Raw genomic sequence first — 16,447 nt, forward strand, 5'->3', positions numbered from 1 at the left:
TAACTTTTATAGTTGCTCATATTGGAAATTAAAAGAACGCATGGTGACTTCACATCTGCCTGGTGTCATATTTTCTGCGTTACATTTCATTGAAATGTGATGATTAGTACTTGAGATACCTGTGGAAAAGCTGAAAATTAACTAATTATGCAAATTAGGTGATTAATATGCACAAATATTTATCCGAAACAATCAATCTCTGCATAGTCCTTGAGTATGTAAGTACCAAGTTTCATTGAAATGTAATGCTCACTACTTATACATGTATCAAAAGCTGAAAATTAATTAATTATGCAAATTAGGTAATTACATGTACTGATATTACCATAAAAACTATCAGGTCTGTGCAGTGTCCTATGACATCTATGTACCAAGTTTCATTGAAATGTGATGATTAGTACTTGAGATATCAGTGGGAAAACCGAAAACTGACTAATCATTATGCAAATTAGGTAATTAGTATCCACGGATTATTACCAAAAACTAATCAAAACCTAGCATTAGTTCAGAAAATCTATGTACCAAGTTTCATCAAAATCCAATGAGTGGTTCTTTAGATATCAGTGGAACAGTCATAGAACAGCTAAAAATTAGCTAATTATCATGCAAATTAGGTAATTAACGGGCATGGATTTTTACCAAAACCTAATCAAATCTGCGCATTGGCCCAGAGCATCTATGCACCAAGTTTCATCAAAAACCGATGTATGGTTCTTGAGATAGCGGTGGAACAGTCGGACACACATACACACATACACACATACACACACACATACACACACGCACACATACAGACACACTAACTGCAAAGACTTCCATTTTGTGCTTCGCACATGGGAGTCAAAAACAAACCTTTATTTGTATTCAAATATACACAATCATAAACATTATAAGCTTTGCTGTACAATTTGCATGAAACAATTGACATACTAGATGTCACTTTCTGTACATAATCCCTCAAAGGCTCAAAAAGAAGAAAAGCCGTACACACTAACCAGTTCACCATCAGAAGTGACGTTGTCTTATGGTGCAAAATTGACCCATTTTTCTAGAAACAGAAAGGTGGTGTTTCTTCTTATTGAAATCATATTCTCTATCTTTCTTATATAACTAATTTCAGCTTTAATGGCAACAAAGGATGGTAATTCTTTCTTCATTTTGCTTGTATAGATGCATTTTTTAAAGATTATAATTAAATGGTTCAAAAGGTGCAAAAAACTTTCATCACCTAGGAAAATCTGATTTGCTGAAAGTGGCTGGGGGCACTGCAAAAGTTGACCCCAGTGATCATAAAACCTTGTCCAAATATCTTACACCACATGACAGTCACGAAAGAGATGAATCAGAGTTTCACTAAAGTTATGGCGAAATGTACACATGTCAGAAATAACTAAAGGTGATTGAAAGTGATATAGCATAGCATTTGTGTACAGGATGTTATGGTTTAATTTCCATTGAAATTCACGAAGAGTACTGCAAATTGTAACAAGAAATGTTTCTACCCCCAACAAGTCACTACAGAAAGACTGACTAGATGGAATAATAAAAAAATCAGCAGAGATAAGTTTACGGCTGAATTTTGGGGTACATTTAGAGAGATTAATCATTTGCTTTGGACCATATACACTGATTGGAGGATCTGGCCGCACAACAACTGATCTACTTATTTTCCAGTCTTTAGGGATAGCCGCAATGAGACCCTGCCATCGTAGAAACTGAATGCGGTTTAAACCCAATGTATTTAAGTCATTCCAATTTTTAACCGTACCCTCCTCATTAAAGATGTCAGCTATATAAACAATTCCTAGATCCTTTAAATCTGAATAAAATATACTTTTAGTTTGAATAAGAATGTTTTTATTATTCCATATAATCTCATATGCAGGGGAAATAAACTCATACTGTATAACATTACTCCACACATTTAGCATTTCCCAATAAAACGGTGGTAATTTAATATGTAGTGCGTTTATTGAGAGGTTGCATCTAAAAATTAATTTTCCCCCAAGTGGTTTTAAATAAAGATCTAGGAACCGTTTCCATAGATGACAATATGATGACAAATACCTTTTAACCCAGTTAATTTTACAAGCTTTCTGCATAGCACAAATATCCAACATCCCTAACCCACCATGGCCTATGTCACCACCTCCCCCCCAAATAAAGGAGAATATTTTTGAGTTAATTTGAGTATAACAACAGATTTCACCTATCATAGTATTACGCGCAACTCTATCTCGACCCCCCCCCCCCCCAAATAAAGGAGAATATTTTTGAGTTAATTTTTTTGACATCAGATTGATTAATATTAATCAGATTTAACATATAAAGAAATTTCGGTATAACAACAGATTTAATGATTTGTATTTTACCAATTAGTGTGAGGTTTTGCAGATTCCAGAAGTTTAAAACTTTTTCAAGACTTTTAGTAGGAGCAATTAAGTTTTTCTGATATGCAGCTATAGAGTTGTAAGAAAAGTATACACCCACAATCTTGATAGGTGACATAGGCCATTTTACCCCAAGCGGGGTATCTTTCCGTTGCCTCCAATTTCCTAGCCACATTGCTTCAGTCTTATTAAAATTAATTTTTAAACCTGACAAAAGTGAGAATTGGTGAAAAAGAGTAAAGAGGTTCTCAACAGCTCGAAGGTCTGACATAAAACAGGTGAGGTCATCAGCATATGCAGAATGTTTTATTTCAAAACCACCAATATTAATCCCCTGATTCCATTGTCATATTGCAGCTTTATCAAAAGTGTTTCTAAAGACAGAATGAATAAAATTGGTGATAGGGGATCCCCCTGTCTGACTCCCCTAGAGAGGGAAAAATACGATGTTGACTGCCCTCTATTCATAACACAACTAGATGGATTTGAATAAAAGACCTGTACCCAACCTAACAAAGAGGGGCCAAAGTTGAATTTATGTAGGAACATGAAATCCCATTCAAGACTATCAAAGGCTTTTTGGAAATCAATAGCTAAGAGCACCCCATTTTTTCCATAATCTTTTTGTGTATTCCATAATTCCCTCAATGACACGAACACAGTCACCAATTGACCTATTCTTAATAAATGCTGTTTGACCTTCATTGATTAAATTATCCAGAGTTACAGAGTTAATGCCCTTTAATTGTTGCAAAATTTAGTGATTTAATTAAATAGGGTTCTAATAAGGGCCAGAAAGCTAGATAAAATTCTGCAGTCAGACCATCATTGCTTGGAATTTTATTTTTGTTCATGCTATTTAATGCATTAAGCCCCTCTTGAACTGTAATTTCCCCTTCACAATTTTTTTGAGTTTCTGATTAAGCATTGGAATATCATTATTGTCCAAAAAACTTTCAGCAATACTTGAATCGTTACAGGGACCCATTGAGTAATAAAGACTAGAAAAAAAATCAAATATTTCCAATTGAATTGCTTTTACATCAGTCACAATTTCTCCAGATGAACAAAATAGCTGAGTGATTTGAGATTTTTTGGCATTTTGTTTTTCAAGGCATAACAAATATTTTGTGTTTTTCCCCCATTTCATACCAATCAGCACGAGCACGAACGGCTGCACCATCCAATAGATGGTCATTTTGCACCTGTAGTTCTCTTCGGATATTTTCCATAGATGTTTTTAGTTTCTCAGACTCACAAACACTTAATTTTATATCTAATAATTTTAACTTGGACTCTAGTGAAGAAATTTGCTGGTGCCGTTCCCGTGCTTTTTGCTTACTAAATAAGATTGTAACAGACTTAATGTTAAATTTAAGAAAATCCCATAAACCCTGTGGATTACCAAAAGTGTTATATTCTGATTTCCATCTATCTAAATTATTCTTGATAAGCTGCATATACTAGACTATTGTTGAATTTCCAGTATGAATTACCTAATTTACCTAATTTGCCTCTTTTATCCCCAATAGTGATGATAATAGATGAATGGTCAGAAAATATATTTGAAATTATATCACAAGTACCCACTGATATCTGAAGGGAGTTGCTTACTAAGACATAGTCAAGACGACTCTGAATAAGCACTGGATGTAGCCTTCGCCATGTAAAGCGTTTCATTTCTGGATTTCTAATTCTCCAAACATCTATCAGTTCAAAATTGCAAATTATATTTTCAAATAATTGCTTTGAATTTTTCCATGTTGACAGGTTTCCACGGGAACTGTCTAATAATGGGTTGAGGGTATAATTGTGATCTCCACCCCATACAATTTCTCTATCTGGCTCTGCCTTAAATTCATTTAGCAATTCTGAAACTTGTTTCAAGAAGGTACAATGGGCGGCTTCATAATTTAGGGCATAGGTGTTGATAAGTAAAAAAAGGTTTATTAGAGATATCAATTGATATAATAATAATCCTGCCTTCAGTATCAGTTTTCAATTTGTGAATAACATAATCCGGAATATTAATAATAACACAGACGCCTCTACTGGATGAGGTACCATGCGAGAAGATGAAGTGACCAGGTGTTAAATCCTGCCACTCCAATTCTACTCGTGGAACAGAGTGTGTTTCTTGGAGCATAGCAATGTTATAATGACCTTTTTTTAGCTGCCGAGAAACCTTCCCTCTCTTCTTCCCATCTCCCAAACCTCTAATATTCATGGAAACGTTTAAGAACCAAAGTATAGCCAAAAAGGCACAAAAAGATCAGGGTAATGCGAGATTCACAGACACGCACTCTCACAACAAAACAAAAAACAATAGTGCACAATGTAACGCCGTCACAGTACAACTAATAACAGACCCTGGATGGTTGGTACATGGCAAGACGAATTGTGCAAGACTCACTAGCTTTCAGATAACTATGTTACAAAAAATATTTAATTCGTCATATTTTAATTAACTACATAATAACCCCACCACCACCAACCAGCCAGGGCCTGAATGAACTTGTCAAACATTCATAAACTATTGATATGATTCACCTAAGAAACTTTCATGGTCATCATTGTGAGACAAATCAAGTTAATATCCATATGACTGTAACAATAACTACTCAATTTACGGTATATGGCTTATTATCAATAAATAACTTCCCGTTTACAAAACGAACATGTCTTCCATCTTTATATGCTTGCTCCTGAACACCCCTCAAGCTCTGTTATACTTGGTAATCGGATGCACACAAGTCTACCTGCACAAACATTCCAGTGTCTCAAAGGGATTTATGCCTTAGTAATAAAATTTGTCGTCTCGGCAATCTAATAGGGAACTTCACAATGATATGGCGTGGATTGGAACGGAGAGCAATCTTGGATACGTCCAGTATAGAAGTGCAGTTTAACATTGTCGAGTAGAACGTCCGATAATTTAAATATATTTCTGATTATTTCTTTTATTATCTCCTCACAATTTTCACCTTTCTATTCGGGAATTCCCCCGAAACGCAGATTATAATAACAAAAATATTCATCAAAATTAGAGAATTTGAGATGAAAGAAACAAATCTGAGAAAGAACCATCCAAGGTACTTGCATATCAAATTTGAAAAAATTCTGACTAGCGATTTCAAAGAAGAAAGTGAAATTGTAAAGTTGAAGATGCCAACTGACGATGACGGGCAATCAGTAGTATGAAAGCAGTCTTTAATAACATTATCACATTATAAAATTAGCACAGCATTGAATTTATTTTATAAATTAATTGTTGTACCAATTATTAATTATGGGTGTGAAGTATGGGGAGAAGAATCAACAAAACATAGTAACATTCTAGAAAGTGTACAGTTTGCATTCTGTAGATTTTTCTTAGGTGTCAGCAAAAATTCGACAAAAAATGCTATTCTTGGAGATCTGGGTAGATATCCATTGAACGTCAAAATTAAAACACAGATGTTAAAATATTGGTTGAGACTAAAATACGCAGAAATTCCCAACATTGTAGCAACTGCCTTTATGGAAATAAAAACTTGAAAAACAGGATGGGTAGAAAGAATAGAAGAGAAAACTAAAAACAACAATTTTTCGGAATTATCAAAACAACATGAAAAGAAGATAGGGGAGGTACTCAGAGAAAATTATGTAAAAACATGGAGAAGGGAATTATTTAATGACAGCAGAATGAATGAATGGAGCAACAAACAAACTAACGGAAAATTTAAAACTACCTTCAATATAGAGGATTATTTAAATGATATAAAAAAATTTAAATTAAGGCGATTATTTTGCAAATTTAGAATTTATGATCATAAACTACTCATTGAGACTGGCAGACAAAAGAAAATTCATAGAAATAAAGGAATATGTAAACTCTGCACAGATGATAAAATTGAAGACGAGTACCATTTTCTAATAGGATGCAGTAAATATGACATACCTCGTAATAAATTATTTAAATATATACAGGGCAAAAAATCTGACTTCTTGAAAATGAATTTAGTCAAAAAATTTTGATTAATTATGACAGGCGTTGCAGGAATAGAAACTGCACAATTCATACATACAAGTATGAACTTAAGAGATGAAACATAGCCACTCCATCAAATTAGTCTGCAGGTAGTTTTAATGCAATGGCATATTTAGTAGCTTAGTAGTTTTATTGTTATAATAATTTTCATGTACTTTTTTTCTTTCATACTTAGTTACATTAATTCAATGTTTTATTCGTGACTTTTTTGAAGTGAACTGTACCTTTGGTTTTGCTTTGTCCTAAACATTAACATGTTTTTTCCTCTTTCTTTAATTTTATGTATTTAATGTGCTATTTGTGATATTAGTTGTGTGAAGTATTATTTCTCTTTTTGTTTTACAACCATAAAATTACTGTCTGTAGTAGATAGTAGGACTCTTAATGCAATTGTTATTGTTGAGTTACACAAGTGTAAGCTTCTATTGGTGATGTGCTTCTAATAGAGCCTACAAAATGTGATGCCATATAGTTCATTAGACAGTTAGTCCAAAAAACTACAGGTCTACCTGTAGTACCTATATATGTAATATCAAAGTAATCAGACTTGCTGTTTTTAACAAGAAGTCGAAAATATCACTTTTTACCAAAAATATTCACCAAAATTAGAGAATTAATGATATCATCACAAAATGAACAAATGGGCCATTCCAGTTTATATCTGCACCCCCCCCCCCACCCCCGTTGATGTGGTCGGATTTCCAGCACTGTATGATGGGAAAAATACCCCGGAATTCCAACTGTATATGGAGAAACAGAATCTGGAAATCCAGACGATTATGGAAAAAAAATTCCTGGAAATCCAGGCAGTTATGGCTACGAAAATTAAATATGGCCTAGTTTATTTCGCCACATACCAGTTGATGAGGTTGGATTTCCAATAGTATGACTAAAAATATTTGGATTTCTGACTGTATATAGTAAAAAATTGGGCCAGTATCAAATAGTTATTACTGAAATTAGATAAGGATGATGGCACGAATGAGCTCATCAACACCGTGAATCAGGTCTTGTTTGGATTTTCATTATCAAATATAAAATTTTGATCTTGTTTTTAACAAGAAGTTGAAAATATCACTTTTCACCAAAAATAACAAAAATATTCATCAAAATTAGAGAATTTGAGATGAAATGAACAAATCTGAGAAAGAACCATCCAAGGTACTTGGATATCAAATTTGAAAAAATTCTGACTTGCGGTTTCGAAGAAGAAAGTGAAATTGTAAAGTTGACGATGCCAACAGACGACAGCGACGGGAAATCAGTAATATGAACAGCTCCGCTGTGTTGACCTTGTCGACAGCGGAGCTAAAAATTATATGAAGTATTATTTTTCTGTCAAATTTAATTTTAAAATTCCTCAGTCATGTGTAATGTAACATACATTGTACTCCTTATTTCCAGTTGTCATGTGTACATTATATTGTGACAGGTCATCATGAACTGGATCTAAAGGTCATAGTAACCTTCAGTTCACACCATCAATTTGAGTATTTTGCTAAGAATACAGAGTACATGTATATATTAAAATATATGTCCTCACCATTGAATTTACAATTTCAATTATTTAATTTATGTCCTTCCTTTAGATTAATCAGAAAAAATAAATGGATGTCAATAAAATGTGAGCTCTCAAATTCATATATAATTTTGATATAATTACAACCAATTAGGGATGTTAAATTAAATGTCAATGAAATGAATCCTGATGTCAATAAAATTCCTTAAATTTCTAATAAAAACAATGATTTCACAGAAAAACTTGCATGTGTATTACTCAAAGACCATCATCATTTGATTCTGTTACAGTAACAGGTTGAACAATACACCTGAAATGTGCTTGAACCACAAAACTATGATACCACTGAGTATGTGAAGCTTAAATAATGAAAACAAAATAATTTCTGGCCTACTTTGTGAATGAAGAACACATTTATTTTTAACAAAAACACTCCTGAGATGTTCTTGAACCACAAAACTATGTGTTCCCTGAAGCTGTGTTTCATAACACTTAATATATATTCCAAAGTTGAATAAATTTGGTGTATGCAAAGCATAAATGTTGAAAAAACATTATTTTTGAACAAAGACACACTTCAGTACACTTCAATTGTGGAATTGAGTCTATATGTATCAATATACGTAATGTACTGTAGAATACCTGATTTTCGCTTGAAATTTATTTTCAATATTTTCCGCTGAAGGAATGATTCAGTTAAAATAAAATCCAGCGAATAAACCTTTTTCCCTATATTTTATATTCAACTCGTCAAAAATCAGCGAAAATAAATTCCAGTCAAAATAAGGTATTTTACAGTATTGTGTATTAGCTATATGTAAAGTTTAAATGAGGATATCATTGCTGTACCCGAGCCTGTTGCTATGGAAACCAGGCTTTTAAAAATTGTAAATTTATTATACATTATTATACTTGCATTTTTAATAAACTGTCAAGATTTTTTATACATGAAAAAAAAGCAATTTTTCCCATAAAAAGAGTTGCCCACATACAAATAAATCAAAACAATGATTTTATTTGAAACTACTCTGGGCAAATTAAAAAAAATAATATAAACAATGAATACCTTGTCTACACACACCAACAAACTTGACAGACCATTATGACAAATCACTATATACTCTACACAAACGGCAATTGTTATGATGACATTTGATTGGCCCTATGTGGTGTAAATTTATCAATCAAGTATGTTTCAATGAAATTAGTCATTGCATTGCTGAGAATAAAACATCTTTGTTAACTTTACTATTTGAATAAAGATGACATATTTTGACCCAAAAAGAACCTCTTGATAAACGTTGATTGTGAAATATTGTCGAACAATATATATATATATATAAAACTAATAAAATAAAGTAATATGCACCAAAAGCATAGTGAATAATTTAGAGTGGCTGGCCCAGTATCAACTGAACACAAACATTCAAGCACGCATAAGATACCACATTTTCAAAAAACAAAATGGCTGCCAGTCAGCCATCTTTTCTCCGGTCATGAATCATATCGCAATAGACATGTATCCTAACATGTATTATGTATGTACCAAATTTGAACACAAACCAACAAGCATGCATAATATACAATGTACCACATTTTCGAAAAGCAAAATGGCTGCCAGTAAGCCATCTTTGATCCAAAAACATGTATCAAATCGTCAGACATGTACATGTATCCTAACATGTATTATGCATGTACCAAATTTAAACACAAACTGACAAGCATGCATAATATATATTTTCAAAAAAGCAAAATGGCTGCCAGTCAGCCATTTTTGATCCGAACATGAATGGAATCGCCAGACATGTATCCTAACATGTATTATGTATGTACAATGTACCAAATTTGAACACAAACCAATAAGCATGCATAATATACCACATTTTCGAAAAGCAAAATGGCTGCCAGTCAGCCATCTTTGATCCGAAAATATGAATCGAATCGTCAGTCATGTATTATGTATGTATAATGTACCAAATTTGAACACAAATCAACAAGCATGCATAATATACCATATTTTCGAAAAGCAAAATGGCTGCCAGTCAGCCATCTTTGATCCGAAAACATGAATCAAATCACCAGGCATGTATCCTAACATGTATTATGTATGTACAATGTACCAAATTTGAACACAAACCAACAAGCATGCATAATATATCAAATTTTCGAAAAGCAAAATAGCTGCCAGTCAGCCATCTTTGATCCGAAAACATGAATCAAATCGTCTGACATGTATCCTTACATGTATTATGTATGTACATGTACAATGTACCAAATTTGAACACAAACTGACAAGCATGCATAATATACCACATTTTCGAAAAGCAAAATGGCTGCCAGTCAGCCATCTTTGATTTGAAAACATGAATCAAATCGCCTGACATGTATCCTAACACGTATTATGTATGTACCAAATTTGAACACAACCCAACAAGCATGCATAATATACCACATTTTCGAAAAGCAAAATGGCTGCCAGTCCGCCATCGTTGATCTGAAAACATGAATCAAATCGTCAGGCATGTATCCTAACATGTATTATGTGTGTACCAAATTTGAACACAAACCAACAAGCATGCATAATATATCAAATTTTCGAAAAGCAAAATGGCCGCCAGTCAGCCATCTTTGATCCAAAAACTTGAATCGAATTGCCTGACATGTATCCTAACATGTATTATGTATGTACCAAATTTGAACACAAACCAACAAGCATGCATAATATAATGTACCACATTTTCGAAAAGCAAAATGGCTGCCAGTCAGCCATCTTTGATCCGAAAACATGAATCGAATCGCCAGACATGTATCCTAGCATGTATTATGCATGTACCAAATTTGAATACAAACCAACAAGCATGCATAATATACCCCATTTTCAAAAAACAAAATGGCTGCCAGTCAGCCATCTTTGATCCGAAAACATGAATCGAATCATCAGGCATGTATCCTAACATGTATTATGTATGTACCAAATTTGAACACAAACCAACAAGCATGCATAATATACCCCATTTTCAAAAAACAAAATGGCTGCCAGTCAGCCATTTTTGATTCATTCAGTAAACCACTGCATGTGTATATGTCCCAGATAAAGTACTAGGCACATGCAAAGAATGATCAGATTTGGTCAAGAGGGTTCTGAAATACGACTCCAGATGCACAGATGGAGACCGAATTATAAGTGCCCGAACATGGCAACAACCAAAGCATGCATGCATATATTACTAGTCATCATCAGGAAGGCAAATAGATATGGTATGTAACGCATTCCATGTTAACTTTGTTTAGTTGTTAAGAAATGTCTAGTGGTTGTTGCATCAGACTTATGATTGGTAGACCCAATTTCAAATCCCACCTTAGGCTGAACATCAAATGGGTCGACCCCTCCCCTGGGTGAGTGTGCCACAGACCCAATGGGATGGCCAATTCCACTAGCTGAGATTTATTCACTAACGAATGTGACTTTGGGGGAACCTTGGTTAAGATCCGCAGGTCCTTGTGTTCTACCGAGCCTGGTTGACGCCAGGTTAGCCTTTGATAGAGAGATGGCCACACAGCCCTGTCATGTAGTCCTATACATGAATATGACTTCTGTGGCAAAATGCCTACAAAATGTGATGCCATATAGTTCATTAGACAGTTAGTCCAAAAAACAAAAAAATAAAAATTATATGAAGTATTATTTTTCTGTCAAATTTAATTTTAAAATTCCTTAGTCATGTGTAATGTAACTTACATTGTACTCCTTATTTCCAGTTGTCATGTGTACATTATATTGTGACAGGTCATCATGAACTGGATCTGAAGGTCATAGTATCCTTCAGTTCACACCATCAATTTGAGTATTTTGCTAAGAATACAGAGTATATATGTCCTTACCATTGAATTTACAGTTTCAATTATTTAATTTATGTTCTTCCTTTAATTTAATCAGAAAAAATAAATTAATCAATTAAACATTCAATAAAATGTGAGCTCTCAAATTCATATATAATTTTGATATAATTACAACCAATTAGGGATGTCAAATGTCAATGAATTGAATCCTGATGTCAATAAAATTCCTTAAATTTCTAATAAAAACCATGATTTCACAGAAAAACTTGCATGTGTACGACTCAAAGACAATCATCATTTGATTCTGTTACAGTAACAGGTTGAACAATACACCTGAAACGTGCAAAGCATAAATGTTGAAAAAAACATTATTTTTTGACCAAAAAGACACTTCAGCACGCTTTAATTGTGGAATAGTGTCTATATGTATCAATATACGTAATGAACTGTAGAATACCTGATTTTCGCTTGGAATTTATTTTAGCTGAAGACATGATTCAGTGAAAATAAAATCCAGCGAATATACCTTTTTCCCTATATTTTACATTCAACTCTTCAAAAATCAGTGAAAATAAATTCCATACAAAATGCCCAAAAAGTATATTCAGCAAAAATTAATTCTAGCCAAAATAAAGTATTTTACAGTATTGTGTATTAGCTATATGTAAAGTTTGAATGGGGAATTCATTGCTGTACCCTAGCCTGTTGCTATGGAAACCAGGCTTTTAAAAATTGTAAATTTATTATACATTATACTTCCATATTCAATAAACTGTCAAGATTTTTGATACATGAAACAAAAGCAAGCAATGGAAGATGACGACATAGGTTCCATCTGGCATAAAAACAAAACACTAGAGGGCTATATGTATGGGAAATTCAGATTTGTGTTTTACATCTGTGAGCTAAAAAAAATTTGCTGCACAACAGATCTGACAAGTTTGGCCATTATTTGTGTTCCATACTAATGTATACAATGGTCTTCCGTCAATGATGAAATAAAAATATGTCGGTGACGAAAACTATGATGTTTGCTAACTTGTTCAGTCACATTTTAAATAAAAACAAGACTATTATGAAGTACATTGTAGCTGGGTCAGAAATGAATTAATCTCACACTCACACACTGTGATTGGTACATGACAAATTCTAAAATGGTCACATTCTAATTGTGCTAGTAAAACCGTATACACCTCTCAGAATGCGTAAATAAATCTGTTTAGCTTTCTTGATTTATTCTACTATTTATGGTGAAAATAAAGGATTGGTGAAAAACTTTTCAAACTATATTTTTTATGAATTAAATTTGACTTCTCTTTCATTTATTTGTTTTCAGTTTAACAATGTGGAATTGCTGGAACCTTCATTGTTTGTATATTTGATACACAATGTACCAGCTGACCCCCCCCCCCCGCCACAAATGCTAGGTATATAGTTTATTATAGTTATTAGGCACCCTGTGGTAAAAGTAAGGTTTTACTGCAAACTAATATCTTATCAGCTGATATTGCTCTGCTGGAAACATTGTAGATAGATAGGTAAAAATATTCACTAAAATTTAAGAATTGAAGTTAGCATCACAAAATGAACAAATCTGACTATTAAAGATCCCTCTCAAAGTGTACATGTAAAATACCAAAGCAAATAGGCAAGCTGTTTTCAAGAAGCCAAAAATTGCATTGGATACAAAAATGACAAAACTATTCATTAAAATTTAAATTTAAACATATTTAAGAGAGAACTACCCAAAGTACATTTGTTGTGAGTGAAGCACATATAATTGACAGTTTTTTAGGAAAAAGTTGAAAATGAATACCTCTGCTCAACTTAGTGGACAGCAGCAGTTGATGGCTGTCAGTTGATTGAATCGCTAAACCACTGTATGTGAATATGTCCCAAATAAAGTATAGGACAAAGGCAAACAAGCGACCTGATGGTCAAAATAGCTCTACAGTTCTTTGGTAGCCAAGTCATGCTATGCACACCCATAAGACAAAATGTGGTTAACCCCAAAAAGTAGTTTGAGAACATGTCAACTTAACTTAATTCATCAAACAAAAATCATGTACAACATCAAATACATGTATTAAAGCAATCGGTAATATTCAAGAATTTTCCAAATTCCAAAAACAAAAGAAGGAAACATTACCGGTATTTCTGATACTCTCAAAAACATACAATAATTCAATTCAAATACTAATTAATTAAGCTAATTAATTATGCACATATTATCAACAGCATTAATAAAATCTTGGAATTGTTCCAATTATTTACTGTGAAATACTTTATTTTAGCTGGAATTAATCTTCACTGAAAAGACATTGTGAATTGTGGTTGTTTTATATGGAGTTTAATTTCACTGATTTATGAGTTGAATGTAAAACATAGCAAAAACAGTGAATATGAGCACTGGTTTTAGTCAAGTCAATGGAACAAGAATTACATTCACAATTTTTCTTATTAATTGTTAAAGGATTTTAACCAAAACCAAACCAGACCTTGCAAATTTGACTGCATATGACTGCTCAGAATCATCTGATTCTGATCACTGATTCTTGTTATATTATGTTCACAAATTTGCTGCACAGACAAAGGAAACAACAACACCACAAAATAAGCAACCGTTAACTATCAATGGGAGATAAAAATCCCTTGTCAATTTTTTTTTATTTTAATATGAAAATCTCTGCATGAATTGTATTTTTACTTTTTATTTCAATTCTTACTTCATCTTAGCCCAATGATGTGTAGGTGTGGGATATTTATACGCCTTCCTTGGTTATAAAAATAATCTAATTATTTAACATTATTTATTTGTTCTAGGGAGAATAGTTTTTATTATTATTTTTATTTTATTGGTGTTTTGTACTTACAATTCAACTGATATGAAAGTTGTTTTTATTACCAATAAATTTGTGAAAGCGATTAAAGTAATATAAGTTTAAAATGTGACATGGTTTGCAGTATTTACCGTTACATCAGTCTCCCAAAGTTGAAAATTATTGAAAAGTTTTCCAATAAACAAGTGTAGATTCACAATTTACAGTGTTAAATCATATTTTTAAAAACACAGCTGCAGGTGTACATGTATAAAAGTAAAGATGGAGTATGCAAATTACACTCCGTGGCCATGTACAAGGTTGGCGTGCTCCACAAAATTAATATTTTCGATAATCAGAAAACACGGGGTACTTTATTATTCAAGCACATCCATGAATATTTGAAGAATGTGAGTTTGTCTATCAGTTGAATTAAACATAATTATATTTAGCTGAAATAGCATGTTTAAAATAGATAAGTGGGCATAAACACTCAAAGTGACACTGAATTACTAGTAGATTTTATAGACTTGATTCCTAGATGAAGTATTGTAAAGTATAATGTCCTCATTTACCACATACAAGTACAGACCAATATTTTTGGCATGATTAGTAATTTCAATTAATTTCTAAAACAATACATAGAATTATTATTATTAAAGTCATAGTTTATCACTAAAATTATGAAAAAAACAACATTTTATTTAATCAAACTTCTCAATTCATCAGCTCATTATTTCTCCAATTAATACAAAATTAAACAGGATCTGAGCTCAGGCCAGAGACCTGTGACATGCAACCTTGGATATACTAGTACCCAAACACAACAGTTTGACTAACCATGACTGCACATGAAATTTACTATACATAAAAAGCATAGTCAAATATTATGTGAAGAAAACAGTTTTATAATTTAGAAAAAAATAAAAATATACCAAGCAGAAATAGGTCTAAATATAATATACCCCTATTACATATTTCTGATTAATGGTGGAAGGGGAGTTGCAATCACTGTTCAAAAGTAAAGTCATGTTATGACTAATTAGCAAAATAATTACAAACAGACAGACAGACAGACAGACAGACAGACAGAGAAAATAGCAATAATAGGATGGAAAGAGTTGTATTACTTGGACAATATCCTGACAGTATACAACACTCTTGTCAGTGACAAATTATACAATACAATTTTGAGAAGCGATTTGTTTATTTTGGAATTTGACCTCATTAAACATTGAATATGGTAAATTAGTAATGACCGCACTAGAAATTGTAATGCATATCTGCCATAACATAAAAATAAAACAAAAATCTCTGATAAGATAATTGGTGACATAAGACCTTATGTGGTGACAGTGTCTGTGAACTTGTACAAGTTGCACGGATCAGCTGACTAACTTTGAAGGTCAGTAAAATACAGAGACAGCTGACACTGTAATCTCCGTTTGACTGGTTTTATCTGTGTATATGGCACCCAAACAATAAATAATAAATTTCTAATCAAACAATCACTGACCTGGTGATTAGTTATACCATATCCAGTCACGGTAAGATCGGCGATTCCGCGAATTGGCTGACAAGTAAGTAATTTTCCAATAAACTAAGTCAAACACCCCGGTCAAACGTGAAATCGAAATCGTTTGATTTGTAGCACAAATTTCGACACATATTTACTTTCCCGGGAATCAAATTAAATTCCAAAATTACCGAAATTAATTATACAATATTTAATTCGATATTATTATAACAGCGATAATTAAAAGCGACTGAATTAGCTTTTAGAAAAATCGCTATTTTCAGTGTCACGTGACCCGGTTTAAAAGTTCTAAGTCAAGATATAAATATATAT

At 32.7% G+C, this 16,447-nt stretch overlaps 1 long non-coding RNA gene across 1 annotated transcript in view; it reads right to left on the reverse strand.

Moving 5' to 3' along the window:
* LOC146730204 (uncharacterized) overlaps positions 1-16,234 on the reverse strand; it is a 62,774-nt gene extending 46,540 nt beyond the window's left edge. Inside the window, exon 1 of the long non-coding RNA XR_014927929.1 lies at positions 16,115-16,234. This is a non-coding gene — a long non-coding RNA (uncharacterized LOC146730204). The remainder of the gene's footprint in view (positions 1-16,114) is intronic.
* Between the last annotated feature and the right edge of the window lie 213 nt (positions 16,235-16,447).

Source organism: Saccoglossus kowalevskii, chromosome 20, assembly GCF_978046115.1.
Source record: "Saccoglossus kowalevskii chromosome 20, keSacKowa6.1, whole genome shotgun sequence".
Classification (NCBI taxonomy): domain Eukaryota; kingdom Metazoa; phylum Hemichordata; class Enteropneusta; family Harrimaniidae; genus Saccoglossus; species Saccoglossus kowalevskii.